Below are 12,641 nucleotides of genomic sequence, written 5' to 3'. Positions count from 1 at the left end.
CTAACCCAAACCCCCAGGGGCCTGGCCACCTCCACCTGGACCCAGGGACCCTGCGAGGCTATTCCCACTGCTTCCACCAGCCTGACTGAGGTTGAGGGACTGGCCGGAGGCCCCCAAAGAAGCCTGTGCCACAGCGAGCGCCTGGTTAGAGGTTTGGGAAAGGCCAGAAATGGGAGAGGCTCCTGGAGGAATGGCCTTCTGGGAGGAGCCTGGCATCTGGACTCCTGGAGCAGAGGCTTGTTGGTTCCTCCCTGCCAAGTTCTGCACCCGCAGATACATCTGGGCCTGGGACTGGTTGAGCGGTGGGGAGGTAGTGTTCCCTAGCAGCACAGACTGGGTCAAGGTGGTGGCGCTGGGAGAGTTCACACTCTGGGAGCGGCTGATGAGCTGGGCGGCTGAGGTGGTGGCCAGATTGATTGAGGCCTGGGTGGTGGTCACCTGCTGCTGCTGCTGCTGCTGCTGCTGCTGTTGCTGCTGCTGCTGCGCAGTGCTGGTGTTGGGAGAGCTGGCTTGACGACTGGCAGCAATTGTGGCCTGCTGGACCGCAGCCAGGCTGTGCAACTGGGCATTGCTGAGCTGCTGCTGGAGCATGAACTGGTGGAAATACTGAGCCGCATTGGGCTGCCGCTGCAGCACCTGCAAAGCCTGGACGGCCTGCCGCTCCTACAGGGACATCTGCGCAATCTGGGGCCGTGAGCTGGCCCCGGCTGGTGCTCCGACTCAAGACCTTCGCGCAGCTCGGCCCCGCGTCCTCGTCCTCGCGGGGGGCGTCCGCCTCACGTGCCGGTCCGGGCGGGAGCCGGCGTGGCGTGGCGGGGGGTGCGCGGCCTTGGCGGCGGCGGGCGCCCAGAGAGCGCCTCTCCCCTCCCGAGGGGCGGGGCGCTGAGGGCGGGGCGGGGGTCCAGATGGCCCCGCCCCGCCCCTCCCGCCCTCCGGCCGGCGGGCTCCGCCAGGCCGCGGGGGCTCGCTCAGGGCTGTCACTTCCTGCCCGGCGCGAGGAGGGCGCGGACTGCATTAGGTTTTTATCTACCCTGTTCTTTCCCTCCTCTTCTCTCAATCCGCTAATCATCAAATCCTCACATTCTCCTTCAAAATTAACTCTGCTTGCCCACTTTCAGGTCTCCAGGTAAGTTCCTCATCACCTCCCGCCAGATCTCCTCCGGACTCTCCTCTTCTCCCTACATTACATCCCCTGATTCCATCAAGATAGGGTAAAAGTGGCCCCACCACCCAGCACCTTCAGAATAAAATCCACATTCCGCCCACATTCAGGGCCTTTCCAGGTTGCCGCCCTGCCCACCTTCTGCTGTGTTTCCTCACACATCTCCCCCTTCTCTCCCACTCACCCTCCGTTGCAGTCCTTCCTGTCTCCTCCCTGTGTCACCCCAACCCCATTCCTTTTCCATGTCTCGGCCTATAGAGCCTCTCCGGGGAGGATGTTCTGCTTTCTCACCTCCCCTGTCAAATTGCCACACATTATTTAAGTGTCCTTCCAAATGTCCTTCTACCAAGAAGCCCACCCAAATCCAAGCACCCACCTCTCCTCTGTGAATGTCTGTGAGACATTTATCATGTTCCCCTTTCACTGTCCACACCGCAGTCTGCCTTTATTATTTGCATGTGTGCCCTTGTCTACCCGGTTAGACTGTTGAGCTCTTGTAGGGCAGGGTATTTTGCATCCCCATAACTGGTCCAGCAAAGCATTTTCTTCACCTTGTGTGCTATACAAGCTGCAGTTTACTCAATATTTTAAATCAATTAGATTGGCTTTTTGAACATAGCTTTGCCCTAGGCAAAAGTATCAGTGAAATCATGAGTGTCCTTCTAGTTATGTTTTAGTGTTGGGGTCCCCTTTTGTCCCATGAGTGGTGTGCAGATTGCTCTTTGGGATTCAGTAACCTAGCAGAGTGCTGCCCACGTCCCAGCAGCAAATGCTCAGTAAAGTAAAGCAGATGCTTCACTGGGCTGGGTCTGAGATTGAGAAATATTTTTGGTCTGAGTATTTTGTTTTTCTTGCTCCCAAGCCATCTTGGGAGCTGCTCTTGGTTGGGAGCCATCCTGCTCCTAAGGCAGAGGTTAGGTGGCTGCAAAGAAGACAAAAATGCTTCTAGAGTCAATCCACTCTAGGCTCCAACTTGTTACAAAAAGTGGGAAGTAGGGCACAAAGTAAGATTCTGAAGATGATCAGACAAGCGAAAACAAAATTGGTTATTCTGGCAAACAACTGCCCAGCCCTGAGGAAATCTGAAATAGAGGATTACAGCATGTTGTGCCCATCATTGACTTGGGCGCAGCCTGCAGAACATACACCCTGGCTGTTATTAGTGCTGTTGACTAATCATTCGAAGGATGCCAGATACACTGGAGAAAAGTAAGGCATGCACATTTTTTTTGTTAATAAGATTTGCCAGAGATTGTTTAAAAATAAAAGAAAAAAACAATTTGGACTATTTGGCCTATACAAAGAGGTGTTTTTGGAGAGCTCTTCACCATTTTTTAAAGGATGGAATTTCCTAGAAGGACCTCCTTCATGCTAGCACTTTGTGTTCCTCCTTTTATTTTTATTTTCTTACTTTTTTTGCTTTTATTTTTTAAAATTTTATTGGTACATTTTAGGTATACAATATAATGACATTCATCATTGGAAATTTGCACCTTTACATAATCTCTCTTGGTTCCTATTTTTTTCCCCTTGCCCTGTCCTCCCTTCAACCCCTCCACCCCTCCCTATTTACAAAGACTTTGTTTGCATTTTTCATTTTCTCATATTAATTCCATTCCCTTCTTTCCTTTCCCATACCCCTCCCACTTCCCCTTCCCCTTTGCTCCTTTTCTTCCTATTTCACATTATCTATTATACCTTTTGGTCCCTATTTACACTTCCAGTTTTTCACGCCAGAGAAACTATTCGGTATTTATGTGTGTCCTATTTATTTCTCTTAAAAGTATGGCCTCAATGTGCATCCACTTAGCTATAAATGTCTCTAATTTCTCATTTTTTATGGCTGAGTAGTACTCCATTTCATTAAAAAAACCACATTTGCTTTATTCAGTCTCCAGTTGATGGGCAATTGGGCTGCTTCCAAGTTTTAGCCATTACAGATTGTGTCGCTATGAATATGGGTGCCCATATATCATTGTGGTATGATTCTTTTAATTCTTTGGGGAAGACCCCCAGCAGTGGAATAGCTGGGTCAAATGGGACTTCCAGTCCTAGTACTTTGAGGTATCTCCATACTGATTTCCACAGTGGTTGCACCAATCGACACTCCCATCAACAATGAAGAAGGGTTCCTTTCTCCCCACAACCCTGCCAGCATTTGTTACTGGATGATTTCTTGTTAGCAGCCATTCTTTCTGGGGTGAGGTGGAATCTCAGTGTGGTTTTCATTTGCATCTCTTGATTGACCAGTGATGTTGAACATTTTTTCGTATGTTTACTTGATATTTCTATTTCTCTGTCTGAGAAATGTCTGTTCATTTCAGATGCTGATTTTTGGACTGGGTCTTTAAATTTGGGATGTCGAATTTTTAAAAGATCTTTATAGATTCTAGATAGTAGACCTTTGTCTGAGGAACAACAGGGAAAATTTTTTCCTACATTGTGGGCTGACTCTTCACACTGTTGGTGGTTTCTCTTGCTGTACAGAAGATTTTCAATAAGAAGAGGTCCCCCTTGTTGACTGTTTGTGCTAGTTCATGGGCAACTGAAGTTTTATTCATAAATCTTTTCCTACACCAATGTCTTCAAGAGTTCTACCTAACCTCTCTTCCAGCCGGTTCAGTGTTTCTGTTTTAATATTTATATCTTTAATCCATTTTGATTTTAGTTTAGTTCATGGCAAGAGATATAGGTCTAGTTTTAATCTTTGGCAAGTTGAAACCCAGTTTTTCCAGCACCATTTATTAAAGAGGCTATCTTTCCTCCAGTGAGGGTGTTTGGCTCCTTTGTCAAAGATGAGGTGGCTGAGTGTGTCTGGAGTTGTTTCTGCATCTTCTAATCTGTTCCACTGGTCCTCAGGTCTGTTTCTTTGTAAGTACAATGCTGTTTTTATCACAGTAGCTTTGTAGTATAGTTTCAAGTTGGGGATGGTGATACCCCTGCCATGTCTCTGTTGCCTAGGGTTGCTTTTGCTATTCTGGGTCTCTTCTTGTTCCAAATGAATTTTTGGATTGTTTTCTCAAGGTCTGTGAAGTATCCTGCTGGAATTTCAATTGGGATTGCATTGAATCTATATATAGCAGTTTTGGAATTATGGCCACTTTCACTATGTTGATTCTTTCTACCATGGAGCAAAGGATGTGTTTCCATTTTCTGATATCCTCTTCGATCTCTCTTTTCAGAGTGCTATAGTTTTCAGAGAAGAGGTCTTTGATTTCTTTTGTTAGGTTGATTCCTAGGTATTTCAGTGTTTTGGATGCTATTGTGAAAGGAATTGTTTGCCCTATTTCTGTCTCAGTTAGTCTGTTGTTAGTGTAGAGGAAAGCTATTGATTTTTTGAGTTGACCTTTTATCCAGCTACTTTACTGAATTTGGTTATGAAGTCTAGAAGACTTTTGGTGGAGTTCTTGGGATCTTCTATATAGAGAATCATGTCATCTGCAAATAATGACAATTTGACTTCTTTATTTCCTATCTTTATTCCTTTTATTTGTTTCTCTTGTCTAATTGCCATGGCTAATGTTTCCAAAACTGTAACGAACAGGAGTGGTGATAGTGGACATCCTTGCCTTGTTCCTGCCATTAGTGTGAAGGATTTCAGTTTTTGACCATTTACTATGATATTGGCTGTTGGTTTTTCATAGATGGCTTTTATCAGATTGAGGTAGAGACTGTGTATTCTAATTTTGTGTAGGGTTTTTATCATAAATGCATGGTGGATTTTGTCAAATGCTTTTTCTGCATCTATTGAGATGATCATATGGTTTTTGTCCTTGGCTCTATTGATATAGTGTATTTCATTGATTGATTTGCATATATTGAACCATCCCTGCATCCCTGGGTTGAATCCCACTTGGTCAGGGTGTATGATCTTCTTGATGATCTTCTGCATTCTATTTGCAAGTATCTTATTATGGATTTTTGCATCTGTGTTCATTAGTGAGATTGGCCTATAGTTCTCTTTTTTGGTTGGGTCTTTTTCTGCTTTGGGGATCAAGGTGATGCTTGCTTCCAGGGATGAATTTGGGAGTATTGCTTCCCTTTCAATTTCATTGAAGAGTTTAAACAATAGTGGCAGTAGTTCCTCTCTAAATGTCTTGTAGAATTCAGCAGTGAAGCCATCAGGACTTGGGCTTTGCTTGATAAGTTTTTAATTACATTTTCAATTTCATTGATTGATATTGGGTTGTTTAGAATTTTTAGGTCTTCTTCGTTCAACTTTGGTAATTCATATGTATCTAGAAATCTGTCCATTTCTTCTGTGTTTTCTGTCTTATTGGTGTATAGGTTCTTCAAGCAGGTATGGATGATCCTCTGGCTTTCTGCTGGGTCTGTTGTAATTTCACCCTTTTCATTCCTAATTGCATGGATTTGGGCCTTTTCTTTCCTTTTTCTGAAGAGGTTGGCCAAGGGTTTGTCAATTTTCTTTATTTTCTCAAAGAACCAACTCTTGGCTTGATTAATTTTTTGTATTGTTCTCTTAGTCTCTGTTGCATTGGTTTCTGCTCTGATCTTTATAATTTCCTCCTTTGTATGAGCTTTGCAGTTGTCCTGCTCTTCTTTTTCTAGAAACTTGAGGTTCAGCATCAAGTTGTTTAATTGGGCTCCCTCTGTTTTCCTAATATGAGTATTCAGTGCTATGAATTTCCCTTGTAGGACTTCTTCCATTATATCCCATAGATTCTGATATGTTGTATTGTCATTGTCATTTAATTGAAGGAACTGTCTGTTTTCTTCTTTAATTTCCTCTGCGATCCATTGGTTATTCAGAAGTGTGTTGTTCAATTTCCATGTGCTTATGAAATTCTTGTAGTTCCTTTTGCTATTGATCTCCAATTTCATCGCACAATGGTCTGATAATATCCAGGGGATAACTTCAATTCCTTTGCACTTACTTAAACATGTTCTATGTGTGAGTATGTGGTCTATTTTGGAGAACGACCCAGGTGCATACACATTCTTTTCTGATTTTGTGGGGTGGAATACTCTGTAAACATCTATTAAGTTCATTTGTTCAAGAGTTTGAGTTCTAGTATTTCATTGCTTATTTTTTGTCTAGTTGATCTATCTATTTGTGACAGTGGGGTATTGAGGTCCCTCATTACTATTGTATTAGTGCTTATTTGATTTTTCATGTCCATTAGTATTTGTTTTATACAGTTGGGTGCACTAGTGTTTGGGATATATATATATGATTTCCATGTCTTCCTCTTGGATTGTTCCCTTTACAAGGATGTAATGCCCTTCTTTGTCTTTCTTAATCAATGTTGGTTTGAAATCCACTTGATCTGCAAAGAGGATAGCTACTCCTGCTGTTTTTCAGGTTCCTGATGCATGGAGTATTGTTTTCTACACTTTAACTTTCAGTCTATGAGTTTCTTTTTGAATTGTGTCTTGTATGCAGCCTATTGTTGGATCTTGCTTCTTGACCCATTCTGCCAGTCTATTTCTTTTGATTGGTGAATTGAGACTGTTAAAATTGATGGTTATAACTGATTCATATTGACTTATGATTGTCATGACTTTTTCTTTTTGTTAGATTCTCCCCCTTTGTGTTTAATTTCTTGTCACACCCAATGGATTCATTCTACTGTGTTTCCTGGGGTTGTGATCCTCATTGTCTTTTCCTAGAATAGTGTCTAAAATTTTTTCATGTGCTGGTTTGGTATTCATGAAATTCTTAAAGTGCTCTTTGTCAGGAAAGTATCTTATTTTTTCATCAATTTTGAAAGATAGTTTTGCAGGGTACATCAATCTGGGTTGGAGGCTGTTTTACTTTAGGGCTTGCAATATGTCAATCCGTGCTCTTCTTGCCTCATGTGTTTGCCTTGAGAAGTCTGCCATGATTCTGATGGGCTTGTGGGACTGCATAAACTTTGCTCCTTTTTCTCCAGCCCCATTGTGATTAAAATGTGAGTTAATGGATGGAGATGTTTGTTAGTCTAGGGATGCTAGATAGGGATCTGTAACAGACCTAGAGTCCCAGATAGTCTAGGGATGCTAGATAGGGATCTGTAACAGACCTAGAGTCCCAGAGTAAACTGCTCAACTCTTTGTTTATCCGGAACTGATATTCCAGGCACCACAATTGTTAGAACAAGCTGCAGATGTCTGCTAACCATCAATATGTGACAGTCGACCACTAACCTTTGTCCCCTTTTCTTTAATATGTTAACTTCCCCCTCAATCCCCTATAAAAACAGCCTCGGATTCTGAGCCAGTTGCCTCTCTAAGCTATTTTGCTTCGGGAGTGCCGTCTGGCCAGACTAATAAAGGTCTGTTTCCCAACTTGGCCGGTGTGTTCCTTCCCGGGTGTTCTTCGCTGTAGTCAGCTCCTTGGAGCGTTTGGTAAGGCTCTTGGTCTTACATTCTGAAGGCACCGCTGGGATTCCTGGGTGTGCTTCACTAGTCAGCTCCTCGGAGCATTTGGTAAGGCTCTCAGTCTTACATTCTGAAGGCACCACTGGGATTCCTGGGTGTGCTTCACTATAGTCAGCTCCTCGGAGCGTTTGGTAAGGCCCTCGGTCTTACAGGCTTTCCTTTGCATGAGATTTGTTTCTTCTCTAACTGCTTTTAGAATTTTGTTGTTCTGTTGGGTTTCTGGAATCTTAACTAGTATATGTGTATCTGTAGATTTTTTTTGATCACAGCTAGTTGGAGTCCTATATGCCTCACTTATCTGTATATCAAGTTCTTTCCCCCTCCTTGGGAAGTTTTCTGCCATCACTTCTGTGAACAGTTTTTTTATGTCATGTGCACTCTCTTCTGTTTCTTCCTTGAGTCAGATCAGTCTTATGTTATTCTTCTTTGCATTGTCTAGCAGCTGCTGGATTGATTTCTCATGGTCCCTTACTATTTTAAAGAAATTTTTCTTTTCCTGGTCACTAATTTCAATCTTATCTTCTACATCTGAAAGTCTGTCCTCACACTGGCTCATTCTGGTGCATAAACTTTCAATGGAGTTTTTAATCTCCTGGAAGTCTTTTTGCTTTTGTTTTATGGATTCCATTTGTTTCCTATGTTGGGATTCCATCATGTTCCTCAGCTCCTCTCTAGATTTATTAATCATGTCTTGCACTCTGAGCCCAATCTCTGCTGTTATCTGAGAAATTATTTCTGATTTCATTTTTTCCAGATCCTCTTTTGTTGCCAGTTCAGTGGGTCCAGGCGGTTGAGTATCAGAGTGTTCCATCTCATTTCCCTTTGGGGTTGCTGTAGGTGATCTGGAAGTCTGGTTTTGAGACTTATTTATGTGTTTTCTCATTTCGACTGGGGCAGGGGGCTGTTAGCACCTGCACAGATTACCTCCTCTGAGCTGGGAGAGAGGGGAGAGATGGGACAGGGGCCGGGAGCAGCGGTAGGGATGGTGACCCAAAAGCCCTTTCCTGTGGTCTGGGAGCAGCAGGAGGGATGGTGGCCAGGAAACCCCTTCCTCTGGACCAGGAGCAGTGGGATGGTGGCTCAGAAGCCCCTCCCTCTGGGCTGGGAGTGGTGGGAGGGATGGTGGCCCGGAAGCCCCTTCCTCTGGGCCAGGAGCAGCAGGACAGAAGGTGGCCCAAAAGCCCTTTCCTCTGGGCTGGGAGCAGCGTGAGGGATGGTGACTGAGAAGCCCCTTCCTCTGGACCTGGAGCAGTGGGACAACGGCTCAGAAGCCCCTACCTCTGGACTGGGAACAGTGGGACTCAGTACCTTGGTCTGGTGGTCTGGTGTCCTCTGCGTCTTTGTAGTGTGGAATCAGGTGGCTGCCTGTCTGCAGCGGGGTGATTCGGTGTCTTCTGCGCGACTCAGGACCTCGGTAGGGCGTGCACAGACCTGCCTGTCTGCAGTGGGCTGATTTGGCCTGTGTTCCGTGTGACTGGGGACCTCGGTAGGGTGTGGGCAGACCTGCTTGTCTGCAGCGAGGTGAGTCGGCATCTTCCGGGCAACTCAGGACCTCGGTAGGGCGTGCACAGACCTGCCTGTCTGCAGCGGGCTGATTAGGTGTGTGTTCCGCACGACTGGGGACCTCGTTAGGGTGTCCGGGCTCGGGTTCTTCCTCTTTGATAGACTGAACTGGAAGAAAAGGTAACAGCCCTGCTCCAAGCAGAGATCTCTCTTCCTTCACTGGGCCAGCAGCAGGTAGTGGGGCTATGCCTTCGTCACCCAGCAGCACCTTGGGGGCGATGCGGACTCGCTTGCTGTGACAGGCTAGCTCTGAGCTCATGAGAGAAGCCGCCAGGGGCAACGGCACCTTCACTGTGGGCTGCAACACCAGGGACTGGTTCACTGGGAACTGGATGGGCACCAGGTACGAGTTGACCCTTGGCAGCAGTGGCTTCATCTTCCGCCGTGCGCCCAGTGGGAGTTCAGTTTTGATGGCTGCATTCCGGTGGAGCTCAGCATTAGGTCGCTTCTGCTGCTGCTTAAACACCTGATCCAAAGTCAGGAATCTATTTGCACTGGGGTGAATGGTCCAAAAGGAGACCTTGCCATTGGGAGATGTCTCCCGAACAAACATGTCGTGGAGGGAAAGGTTGTGGTGAATGGAATTCTTCCAGCCTGGCTTGGCAATGTGCTTAAAATAGGGTAAGTGATCCTCGATCCAAGTGTAGATGTCCTTCAAGGTCATGCGCTTCTTCTTGGTGCTGTTGATGGCGAACTGTATCATGGCCATGTAAGAGTAGGGTGGCCTCTCAGACACAGAGTCCTGCCAGGCTGTTGATGCTCCCAAGGGTTCCTCCACCTGAGGGGTCTTGACCTGACTCTCCTCCAGGTAACAGTTCTCCTTCTCCTCCACTTCCTGCTTGATGCTGCAGGAGCTCAGTCCGTCAGAACTCATCTTCCCAAGCCACTGAATGTTACTCAGGCTGCTGTCCAGAATGCAGCCTGCTGCTTCACCTCCAGCATAGCTCTCCCGCCAGTGCCCTGGAGGAGCTCCAGGTGGCCTAGGAACATTCACATCCTTAGCTGCAGGCTTTGGTCCCAACTTCTCAGTGAGCAATTCTGTACTCTTGGAATCATTACTGTTTTGGGCTTGTGGCTGTGGTCCTGGAGAGAAAGCTGGGGCTCCCCCACAGCTGATGAGGATGAATTTGTTAGGCCCACTGCTGCCATTCTCTTTTCCTTTGGCAGTCAGTACTGTGATGATGCTCTGGATATCAGCATTGTTAGGGATGGCCACCACTTGTGTGTTGGGCATGGTAGGGTGATTAATAATCTTGATCCCAACTGGAAACTTGCAAGAGCTGGATTCTGCCACCTCCTTGGAGGCTGGGGCTTGACTAGGCTCCTTCTGGGCAAGGGGTTTCTTAGAATCCTCTTCAGATGTTTCAACTGGAGCATTTTGAACAGGAAGGGGCAGCCTCCTTCTTTTGAGAATCAGTGGCCGATGAGGGCTGGTTTTCATTCTGAGTCTGTGCTTTCACTCTCCACTGAGAATCACAAGTATGGACCCTCAGACTGCAGTGACGCCGCCCAGGGCCCAACACAGTGCTCTTGGCCCCGGAGAGCGGGTGGGATGGGAGCCCGGGTGCCCGGGTGCCCGGCGGGGAGTGGGCCCAGGAGGGCTGGGTGCATCCATACCGGAGCTTTCGGTTTGGTTTTTTAATTTTATCAAAAGCTTTTTCTGCATCTATTGATATGATCACGTGATTTTTGCCCTTGTTTCTATGGTACATTACATTTATTGATTTGCATCCGTTGAACGTACTTGAACCTACTTGGTCACAATGTATGATCTTTTTGATGATTTGTTGCATTCTGTTTGCCAATATCTTATTGAGGATTTTTGCACCTATATGCATTAAGGAAATTGGCCTGTAGTGTGTTCTTTTTTAGATGGGATCTTGTCTTGTTTTGGAATCATCATTAGGTTATTTATTTGAGCTAGCTCTGTTTTTCTAATGTGAGCACTAACTGCAATAAACTTTCCTTTTGTGTCCCATAAAAATCTGGTACATTTTACTGGCATTGTTGTTTGATTTCGGGAATTGTTTATTTATTTCTTTGATTTCTTTCTGTGGCCTATTGAGTGTTCAGGAGTGTGTTAGTAAGTTTCCAGTGGTTTATAAATTTTCTGTAGTCTCTTTTGTGATTGACATCTAGTTTCAGTGCACAATGATCTGATATCACACAAAGGGTGATTTCAATTCTTTCGTGTTTATTTGAGGAGGCTTTGTGGACATGTATGTGATCTATTTTGGAGAAAGTTCTGTGTATGCCATTGAGAAGAATGTGTATTCTGTTATATTAGGCTAGAACAGTTTGTAGATATCTATTCAATCTAAGATGTAGTTCAGCTCTGATTTTTTAAATCAACTTTTTGTTTAGATGGTCTTTCTTCTTGTGAAAGTGGGGTATTGAAGTCACCGACTATGATTGTGTTGGTGTTTATGTCCAGCAGTGTTTTCTCTATGAAGTTAGGTGCACAATTATTTGGTGCATATATGTTTACAATTGTTATCTCTTCCTGTTAATAGTTTCCTTAACTAATATGTAATGATCTTTTTTGCTTCTTCTGATTAGTTTTAGCTTGAAGTTTACTTCATCTGAGGATGAGATTGCTACTTTTGCTTGCTTTAGGTGTCATGGTTCATGGAATATTGTTCTCCAACCTTTGATTTTCACCCCATGGATTTATTTTTGGATTGGATGAGTTTGTTGAATGCAATAGACTGTTGTATTCTGTTGTGTGATCCAGCCTGCCAATCCATGTCTTTTTATTCGAGAGTTGAGGTCATTGAGGGTTATTACTGAAAGTTATTGATTTATTCCTATCATTGCATTCTTTTTCCACTGAAGACTTAATTTTATTTATTTTTAAAGTACTTGCCTTACTTGGTGTATTCATTACACCTGATTTTTTAGCTGTGTTGGCTTTGTTTTGTCTAGGATATGTTGAGTAATTTTTTGAGTGCTGGTTTGGTGTTCATGTATCTCTTAAGATGTTCTTTGTTGTGGAATGTTATTATTTCTCCACTACTTTTGAAAGATAGTTTTACAGGATATATTAGCTTGAGTTGGAAGTTGTTTGCTTTTAGGGCTTGAAACATTTCACTCCAACTCTCCTGGCCTTTAAAGTTTGTGTTGAAAAGTCTGCTGTAATTCTGATAGTTTGTCTTTATACATGATTTTTTTTCTTTACTCTGACAGCTTTTAAGATTCTGTTTTTTGTTGGACAACTGGAATTTAGACTATGATGCGTCATAGTCCAATTTGGACAGATGCGCCCACTGTAATTAACGGTTGTTCTATAAGCCTCACTTAATTATATGTTTGAATCTTTCCTCATACTTGGAAAGCTGGTTATGATTTCTGTAAATAGATTTTATTTATTCCATATGTGTTGTCTTCTAATTTTTCTCTAATTCCGATTAGCCTTAGGTTAGTTTTCTCAGCATCATCTAGTAACTGTCAAATGAATTTTTGTTCTCTTATCATTTTTAAAGTCTTCTTGAGTAATTTATTGTGATTTTTCCATTCTGTCCTCAACCCCAGAAAC

General features: G+C 44.2%; 1 protein-coding gene and 2 pseudogenes across 4 annotated transcripts in view; 1 reads left to right on the top strand and 2 right to left on the bottom strand.

Annotated features, from left to right (window-relative positions):
• Positions 1 to 1,015, bottom strand: LOC147828712 (polyhomeotic-like protein 1 pseudogene; annotated as a pseudogene).
• Positions 948 to 12,641, top strand: part of Ddo (D-aspartate oxidase) — a 33,083-nt gene continuing 21,389 nt past the window's right edge. The window contains exon 1 of one of the 4 annotated variants that reach the window (XM_087208675.1): positions 948 to 1,126. The gene's annotated coding sequence lies outside the window, so the exon portion shown is untranslated. The remainder of the gene's footprint in view (positions 1,127 to 12,641) is intronic. The other 3 variants (XM_087208676.1, XM_013068960.2, XM_087208679.1) reach the window with 3 other exon arrangements.
• LOC101715251 (forkhead box protein M1 pseudogene) lies at positions 1,095 to 10,624 on the bottom strand (annotated as a pseudogene).

The sequence above is a fragment of the Heterocephalus glaber genome, unplaced genomic scaffold (genome assembly GCF_053883595.1).
Source record: "Heterocephalus glaber isolate CG9 unplaced genomic scaffold, H.glaber_assembly_v1.0 deba00000942, whole genome shotgun sequence".
Lineage (NCBI taxonomy): Eukaryota > Metazoa > Chordata > Mammalia > Rodentia > Bathyergidae > Heterocephalus > Heterocephalus glaber.
The sequence above is the reverse complement of the archived record's forward strand: the minus strand, read 5'-3'. Positions and strand labels throughout refer to the sequence as shown.